This window comes from Magnolia sinica, chromosome 19 (assembly GCF_029962835.1).
Source record: "Magnolia sinica isolate HGM2019 chromosome 19, MsV1, whole genome shotgun sequence".
Classification (NCBI taxonomy): Eukaryota; Viridiplantae; Streptophyta; class Magnoliopsida; order Magnoliales; family Magnoliaceae; genus Magnolia; species Magnolia sinica.
Window position 1 is genome coordinate 10,597,885 of NC_080591.1, and position 9,481 is coordinate 10,607,365.

The window sequence follows — 9,481 nt, forward strand, 5'->3', positions numbered from 1 at the left end:
ATCTTCTGGACTAGATGATCTAGTCGTGATCGACCAGGTGTAAACACATATAGGCGTGGCCCACATGTTAAAGTGATAGACTTAATTTCTAACAACGATAATCTTTATAGTGGGGTATATCATTTTCCAGTATTGATGCATCCTATCCTTGCTCGAATGGACTTGTCTTGAAAAAATCTATGGGGCTAATTGTGATATATGTGTTTTATCCATGCTATTCATTCAATTTAACATATCATTTTAAGGCATGAGCCCAAAACAGAGGCAAATCTAAGGCACAGGTGAGCCACACCATAAGAAGTAATAATGACACCACCATTGAAACCTTCTTAGGGCCCATCGTGAAATTTGTTTACCATCCAACCTATTCATAAGGTGATATAGACCTGGATGAAGGAAAACACAAATATCAACTTCATTAAAAACTTCCATGGCCCCTGTTTGCTATTCAATTAAACACAAGGTTACACATGTTAATGAACGGCTCGTATTCGGTCAAACATGCGTGATTAGGATAGTGCAAATATGTCAGAATCATACTCGACTTAAGTTCGATTGAATACTTGCAACCCTAGGTACCAAATCAGTCTTAAATTTAGATTTGTAAAGGTTGATTTGACTGTCCAGTCACCAACGTTGTAGCGATTAGGTGATTTAGAAAGGGAGGGTTAGTCCTTCTGAATATATTCTTTTTACATTGAGCTAAGGACTTTTCTTTAAACGGTGATCATAAGCCTCAAATTTCTTAATAATGTAGTGATGGATAGAAAGAATGAAAAACTAAATGTTGAATCACCGATTTTATTGATTTTATAATGGAGATCAATACAATCAGCGAGGAAATAAAATAAGCAGTGTAATAAAATCAAGATAAATACCCGTGATCGCTTAAATGGACAAACAGTCAAGGCAGATGGTCATCAAGATGTGATTGGGGTGTGATATTCTAAGTAAGGAATCGGTGGGTTTGGGATTTGATAATAGTGCGTCATGGATATTTATACTACTCATAAGCGTACTATAGCGATGATGCTAGATAATAGCGATGTAAGCTATCCAAAATTTCGAACGTTTTACAGTGGGGTTGGACAGAAGTAGAGGAACTAAGGGGGCGTTTGGCACATGGGATTAGGCGGTGTATGGTGGGAGTGGGATTGCCAAATCCCAAGTTTGAAAGAGGGCATTATTTGGGATGAAGTCCGTTGGCGGTTCGAAGGGGTTTCTCGGGTCCAACACCCGGGCTATGGATTTACCAAATCCCACATTGGTACATGAGCTTGGCTCAAGTCACTTCCATGTAAGACCACAACTATATTTCAGAAATCGATGTGAGACCCTTGAATTTGTAAGGATTACACATTGTGGTGGAACATAAGACTTCGATCAGAAATGGCGTGACCAACTTCTTTGGGGCCCAACATGATGTATTTTACATATCCACATTGTTCACCCAATTTGAGAGATTATTTTAAGGTGCATGGTCCAAAAAATGAGTCAGATGGAGGCTTTATGCGGACCCCACGATAGAGAATAATGGATGGAGTGACGAGCACAATCATTGATACATGCTAAGGACTACAATCATTTTCAAGAGTATGAATAATGTGTTTTCCCTTTTTTCATGTTCGCATTAACAAATGAATGGGTTAGATCAATGGTTGTTGATTGTGATCCTTAGGTGGGTTTCAACGATGGGTATTCCTCTTTACACTATTTTCTGTCGTGGGGTCCACTCCAACTTTGGATATGCCTGATTCTTTGGATATTGCCCTAAAATCATCTCATGTCGATTAGATGGACGGTGCGGATCAAACACCACTTACGGTGGGCCCATAGAAATTGTTAACGTCACTCAATTTTTTCGACTTTTGTATACAAAGCACTGCTACATATCAAGTGAGAAACCCATTGCGATTTGAGACCCTGTATTTTCTGGATGCATCTAAATCCCTCGAGTAGACCTCGTCTGGAGAGGGGAATAAGAGTATACTCTCTTATCCATTCAGTCATTGAAGAAAAGATATTTTCCACATATTATATAGGAAGGGGAAGGATGTAGAGCTTCGCCTATGCTAGATTTCATCTCTAAAAAGGTGACGATAGTCTCGTTTTTTTTTTTCTTCATTTTTTATTCTCATATCCTGAATAGTGATGCTTGCTCATGGACACTTCAGATCAAAGGCGGCAATAGGACGAGCACGGCTCTGCAGGTAGCATCAACTAGAGAGATAAACAGGATCCGTCCATTTCAGTAAGCTCATATGTTTAAAACCCATGTTAGTTGCATGTAGCTGAAGAGATAAATTGGAGATATTTGTATCGACGATGTCTAACGTGAGAAAATCCATAACATGCATTGTTTAGAAACCCAATGAATGAGAAAAAACCATGTATTATCTTGGTAACCTAGCCGATCGTGTAGGACATCTCATATGAAGCTCCAATGGACCATATCCTGAAGAGACTGATCAAATGGCCCTTCACTATAGTATACAATCTGATGTATGGCGTAAAACTGTATACTCACTGCAAACCCTTCACAAGTCCACCAGCTATAGTTTGCAAGCCAAACACATAGTCCCTAAATTATGGTAATGCAGCCTTATAATCTAGCCAGACACGATCGATATCCACACAGTGGTGGGAGATGATCCTTCCATAATCCAAGGTCATGTCACCATCCAAACAAGACATCACACTAATTCTGTAGCATGAGTTTTGTGTGAAGTGTCATCCAAACAGATCCCCTTCAAAGCCCACAGTCAACGAATTCCAAGACAATCCACGATAACCCACAATTATTTTGTTTTTTAAATCCCATCCCACCTAATCTCGCCTAATCCCATGCACCAATGTAGTGAATTATATTAGGCCTTGTGTATAGAAAAGTTCTTGTAAATATCTTATTATTCCAATCATGCAACATTTACAGGAAGCTTTGCTAAAATCTTGACATTGCTAAACTCTTTTATTTTATAGAGTTATTGTTTTGGTGGGACTCTTGTTTTGTAGAGAGTTACTTTTCCTAATCCAAATCTTCCCAATGCAAACACACTACTAGCCTCTGGGAAGGACTTTTGTTTTTTAGAGAGTTACTCTATTCGGAATCTTCCCAACACAATATACTACTATCCCATTAGCATTGAGGTTTATCCTCACCACATGTGATATGACTACCATATGACACCTTTTAGGTCATTCGATCTAGCATTTCGGTCGAGTGCAAATAGTCCTGAAGAAGTTATCAACGATATGCATTCAAGCACCATTGTTTATGTTGTGTGGTTCACTTGAGCCTTCAAGCTACCTCCCTTTCGAGCTCATGCCTTAAAATGATAGGTTAAGGGCCTGTTTGGCCACGTGCATTAGGTGGGATTAAAGTGGATGGAATTGAAAAAGTAGCAATTAATGCATGTATAAGGTATTGTTTATGAATTTAGTTTATCCCATGCTTTGTAATGCCATGTTTGGAAGAATTTAGAGTACTTTTTATCCCGCGAGATTTGAGTAAAGTCATGTTTGGAAAGATACTGTGGGATTGCAAAAGTCATTTTGCAAATACCCTCGAGATTGCTAAAGTCATGTTTGGAAATGGAATCGAGATTGCAAAAGTTACATCCCATTTCTCCCTATTCATGTTTGGAAATAGACTCGGGATTGCAATTAGATTGTACACGACCCACATATGTTGTTTATATGTGGCACACCATCGCATCACCTCGGCAATTAATTTATTACATCCAATTACCAAGGGAGATTTGAAGAAAAATTGTGCCCCATCACATAGGGCATCTGAAGCCGGAGGTAGCCCTGCTCTTCTCTGTCCGTGAGAATAGAGTGCGAGTTGTTTCTGTATTCAGCCGTCCTACCGAATAGCATGAGTCTCCTTCAGATATGGACGTGTATAGACTACGAAAGACTTTCACATGGACTTCTTACGAAGGGAAGTTAGGTGGGACCCACCGTGATGTTTAGTGGAAATCCACCACGCCCATCTGCTTCGCAATATCATTTTAAGTGATGGGCCCAAAAATGATCTAAATCCAAAACTCAAGTGAGTCGTACATCAGATAATGCGTGTGTAGGTAAATTCTTACTGTTGAAACCTTCTTGGGTCCATCGTGTTTTTTATATACCATCCATACCATTCATAAAGTAAATTCTAAACGGATGAAGTGAAAACTTAAGAATTACTATGATTCAAATCTTCTGTGGCCCCACGCATGTCTTAAAGGTGGACATTCAATCATCTGTTATGTGGCCCATATGAGATTTGGATTTCCATAATTTCTGGTTCCATGTCCTAACATAGTATTGAAAAACTGATGAATGTTGTGGATTTCCCATAAACATCACAGTGGGCCCTATCTAGCTTTCCTTCGCACGCAGTTCCTGCGAAAGGTTTTCGTAGGAAATCCGTGTCCTTCATATGTATTTGGAAATGTTTCACAAGTGTGGATTGCGAATGACATTTAGACACTGTATGATGGTCAAAATGACTTACAAACTATAAATCCACACTGTCCATCCCTTTTCAAAGGTATTTAGAAGACATCATCAGAAAAAAATAAAACTGAAAGAAATCTTAGGTGGACCACATCACAATGCGTTCACATGATTGAACAGTGACAATTAAAAACTTCATGGACTCCAACCAACTACTACATTTTTTGGGTGGGGACATAAAAACCTAATATAATTCGAGTGGACGGAGTAAATGTAATCATATACATCACAGGGGGCCCACAGTCAGGCGTCACACCTAAGTCGGTTGATTCATGCGGATGTCACATAATCCCCTCAGTTGGGATAATAAAGTAAGATACAAAATGCAATGATAGTACCCTTCACGTTCATGTGGTGTCATGATGCTTGGTGGGGCCCATCATGAACTTTATGAAAGATCCAAACCGTCCTTCCATTTGTACAGATAATTTTAAGTACCTCCAAAAGTTTTATCAACCCCACAATTCAGAATACACCTTGGGAGCATTTCCTACCATTGAAACATTCCTTGGCCCACCAAGTTGATTCCCAAATAAATTTTCAAGCTTTTATATGAAAATGATGAGGACAATCTCTTGGACGAGGTGAATTTTTTCAAACATCTTTCGATGGGCCCTACTAACCATCTAAGCGCACGTACATCCAATCCACATGCATTCTATCATGATAATTGAGGAAGTGGAAGTGAATTAAGCGGGTTGCATCCTATTCTTGTAAGAAATTAAATATGGATGTATATTATCTCAGTGCGGTCCCTTGTGATGTAAGATAAATATCCACGCCGTTCATCCATTTTTACTGTTTATTTTATGGCATGAGCCTAAAAAATAAGGCAGGTCCTATATCCACTGGACCACACTAGAGGATACAGCGGTTCTACTTCATTCCCGGTTGTGGTCCACTTCATTCCCAGCTCAACTTCATTTTCCAGTTCATGCCCTGAAATGACCCAAAAATAAATTTTAACGACATGGATACCGCCATATAGATTATGGTGGGCACCACAGAGCCCTGCCTTTTCACTCACCAACGTGGGATGCAAACTGCACATTTTTTTGGGGAATAACAATGGGATTTAGTGAATCTAAGAAGGATTGCCAAATTCTTCCCCCTTGCGGTTTGGGCGGGAGACCCAAAGACTCCTATGCCAAGTTTGAAAAATGGGCTCCAAACGTACTACTACGGAAAATTGGATGGGACCACGAATGCAGTCGCGTCTAATCTCACCTAATGCATGTACCCAAACGGGCCTTAAAATGGATGGACGGCTAATATAAAACACATACATTCAAGGCAGGGTTCCGTGGGACCATTGGGGATTGAACTCCCACGATTAAAATTTTCTCATGAGTGGCAGAACTTCTCTTTCAATCTGATATTACGAACAAATTGAATGGCAAATAAGCATTACGGTGGCCCCTAGGAAGGTTTCAACCGTGAGTTTCAATATCACCGCTGCTTCCTGTGGTGTGGTCCACTTGAGCATTAGACCTGCCTAATTTTTTAGGGTCATGCCCTAAAATGATCTGAAAAAATAGATGGACGGCGTGGATAAAACCCAATCAGCATGCGTACTGATATGCTGCACAAGCGGCGCGACGAGGAGACAGATTGTACGGTATTAAAAGTACCATTGCCAGCGTGTGATCAGCTCTTCTGTCCGTAAATAGGAGAAACGTCCAGCGCTTTGATGCAGTGCAGAGGACTTTCAGCCAGCATTTAAAACTCGGGTGTGCCCCACTAAGTGCTTTTATATGTTTTAACGGTGTCTTCACATCATTTTAGATGGTATGGCCCACCTGATTCCATATACAGCTTATTTTTGGGTTATCCCATAATTTAGAGGGGACCCATCAAATTCACGGTGTTGATGGTCGACAGGCATCACGGTGGAGCCCACACCGCTCGACCTCACGGGAGCTTATCGTGAGGTCGAGCGCATAGTACCTTTTCCAATATATATATATATATATATATATATATATATATATATATATATATAACGTCTTTTTTTTTTATTTAAATTTATTTATTTGAGGCACACACTACAATGGATATCCTACCGCATGTAGGTATGATACACGTGTAGTTTTTCTATGTTCACGTGGCATGTACCTTAAATCAAGACCGTCCAAAATGTCAGGAATCACTGAGATGGATTGTTGCCAAAATGTTTAACTGAAACCATGGAAGTAACTGATATATTGATGTACAAACTGACCGAAAATGTGTATTAATCAGTGGTCTGGATTGTCCACTCAATCTCATTTTAAGTACCTGAAAATTCAACAGTGGGTTCCACAATTTTGACAGTTATAAGTTCGGTGCAGGCCCCCTGTAAGTACTCATATGGAACTACCCAACTGCCCAAATCCTATATAAGACCTGCTTTATGCGGTGTATAAAACACCCAACTCGTGGGGCTCACTATTTTTTTTAATGTAAAATCTAGTCCATCCATCAGGTTATATTATCGATTTTAGGAGATGGAGAAACAAGAAAACGAGATTCACATATTAGGTGGGCCACTCCATGAGGATTAATGGGGATGGGATGACAACCATAGGTTTGTTTCTAAAGCCACTGCGGAGTTTATCTTTTATCAAACCCTTTAATAAGGTGTAACTCGCTAGCATTAAGCTAAAATCCAAAAATACGATTGATCCAATTATTATGCAGGCCACACTAACTGAACTTCAAGTTTAGCATATTTTTATCGTTTCCATTAGTGTGGTCCATTAAAGTATTTTATATGTATGATATTCTGTATGTACGGTTAAAAGAGTGGTTGTCACATTATGGATGGAGTGGATTTAAATAGAAAATATGGTAGCCCGACAGATCTTGTGTGTTTAACGCAGCTGCGTAAAACAGGTGTTGTAAACGGCTCCGCTCTCGGAAAAAGTCTCCTTGGACGCGGTCAGTCGCGAGATTGGGTCAACGTGACCATGTTCTGTGAGCCTACTTTGATGTATGTGTTGTATCCACACTATCCGCTGATTGGCAGAGATAATTTAGTTGTATGAGTCAAAAAATGCAGCAAGTGCAAAAGTCAAGTGGACCCACCATAGAAAATAGAAGGGACTGAACGCCTACCATTAAAAACATCTTACGGGCCACATATGTCTCTGGTCATGCTGATATTTCATGTATTTGCACCATGGATTTGGTGGTGAAAGGATGCATTTCAAATTCAAATAGTTCTTTTTTTCATTTTTTTATTATTTTTTTTATTTTTTATGCCTTTAGCAGCTTGAGATCTGGAGGTATTTCAAATCCTTATTTCGGCAGTGTTTTGAAATCCTAACAAAATGTTGATTACATATGGCCCTAAGGAAATGACTTTTTCACGTTTTTTAAGTCTCGTATGGTCACACATGTCACCGAGTTGTCTCTAAGCTAATAATCCATTAGACACATGGCACACTGGTAATATGCCAAAATAATCTAATTGTCAGATCTAACACAAATCACATTAGTAAAATGATTTCAACCATCCAAATGTTAAACATTTATATGGACGGTTAAAAAATGTTAGTGACTCATTTGTGATCCTTATGTTCGTGGCCCACTCTAACTTTGAAATTGCCTCCCTCTCTGTCTCTCTCTTCCAAAGTAAATATTTTAATAGACTTATTATAATCATTATATAAAATATCACATATATATTAATTTAGAATCTGATAGCTGATTTAGTTAATCAAATTTAAGTCATGTAAATATGTAGAAGAAATCCTATGCACTTCATATACAAACTTTCTGATATAATATTTGAAATATTTAAACTAAACACAAACAAGAATTCAGGATCACTTCATCTTAGTTTCATTATGATTTGGACTCTGAAGCATTTCAAACCGAAGCACTTTGTATTTTCCTTCATTCACATTTGCATACGTTAGTATCGAAATGTATTTCAACCATGGGCATCACTGTTCCCCTCTAAATTTGTCTCATTTTTTAGCTCATGCCTTAAGATAATCTCTCCAAATGAAAAGATAGCATGGATGCAATATATATATTATTCATATACCATGGTGGGGCCACGGAGCTAGGTGACGGCATTTCAGTAGCCAATTATCTAATCCCCATCCCCTTTGTGAATGGGACACAGATTAGATACCGACAAGTTGAGCAGCTAGACTCGCTGATGAAGTGATGTCACCAAGTTTTATGGACCCCACCATGATGTATGTGTTGTATCCACAGCGTCCATTTATTTAGAGATTATTTTAAGGAATGAGCCAGGTAGTGAAGCAGAATGAATGCTTTAGTGGACCCACCAAAGAAAATAGGAGAAGATTTGCCCACCTTTGAAACCTTCCTAATGCCCACCATATTTATTTTTATTTTTATTTTATTTTATTATTATTATTTTTTTTTCTGTGAAATCCAACCTTTTCAAAAAGTTTACAAAGGCATTAAGGAAAGAAAAACACAAATTTCAACGTTATTGAAAACTGTTTTGGCTTTTAGAAGTTTTTAATGGTTGTGTCACTCTCCTTTCTGCGGTGGGTTTCACAGCTTTGGATGCGTCTCGTTCTTTGGATATTACCTTAAAATGATCTCTCTGGATGAATGGATGGATGGCGTGGATGCCAACCATCATGGTGCGGCCTACAGAATTAGGTGACGCCACTTCAGTAGCTGTCTCGTTGCTCAACCAGTCAACGTCACTTCAGGAGCAGCCTCGCTACTCAACCTGTCAGTAGCCAATCCGCCCCCTTGTCAATGCCGTGTTTGACTTTTAAGTCGTTCAATACTCGCTCGAGCAGAATCATAATCTTGCTAGCGGGTACACGTGTAAGCGATGAGCACGTGAGTAAGATCTGGAGCATTCATCTGGCTAGCACATCATCTATATGCTTTGGCCTGTAAGCCAAGTGAAGGCTTTTATCATATGCCAAAACGCTTAAAAAATTGTTACAAAATTGATTATTAGCCCACTTGATGGACGGATCATGCTGATTTTCAG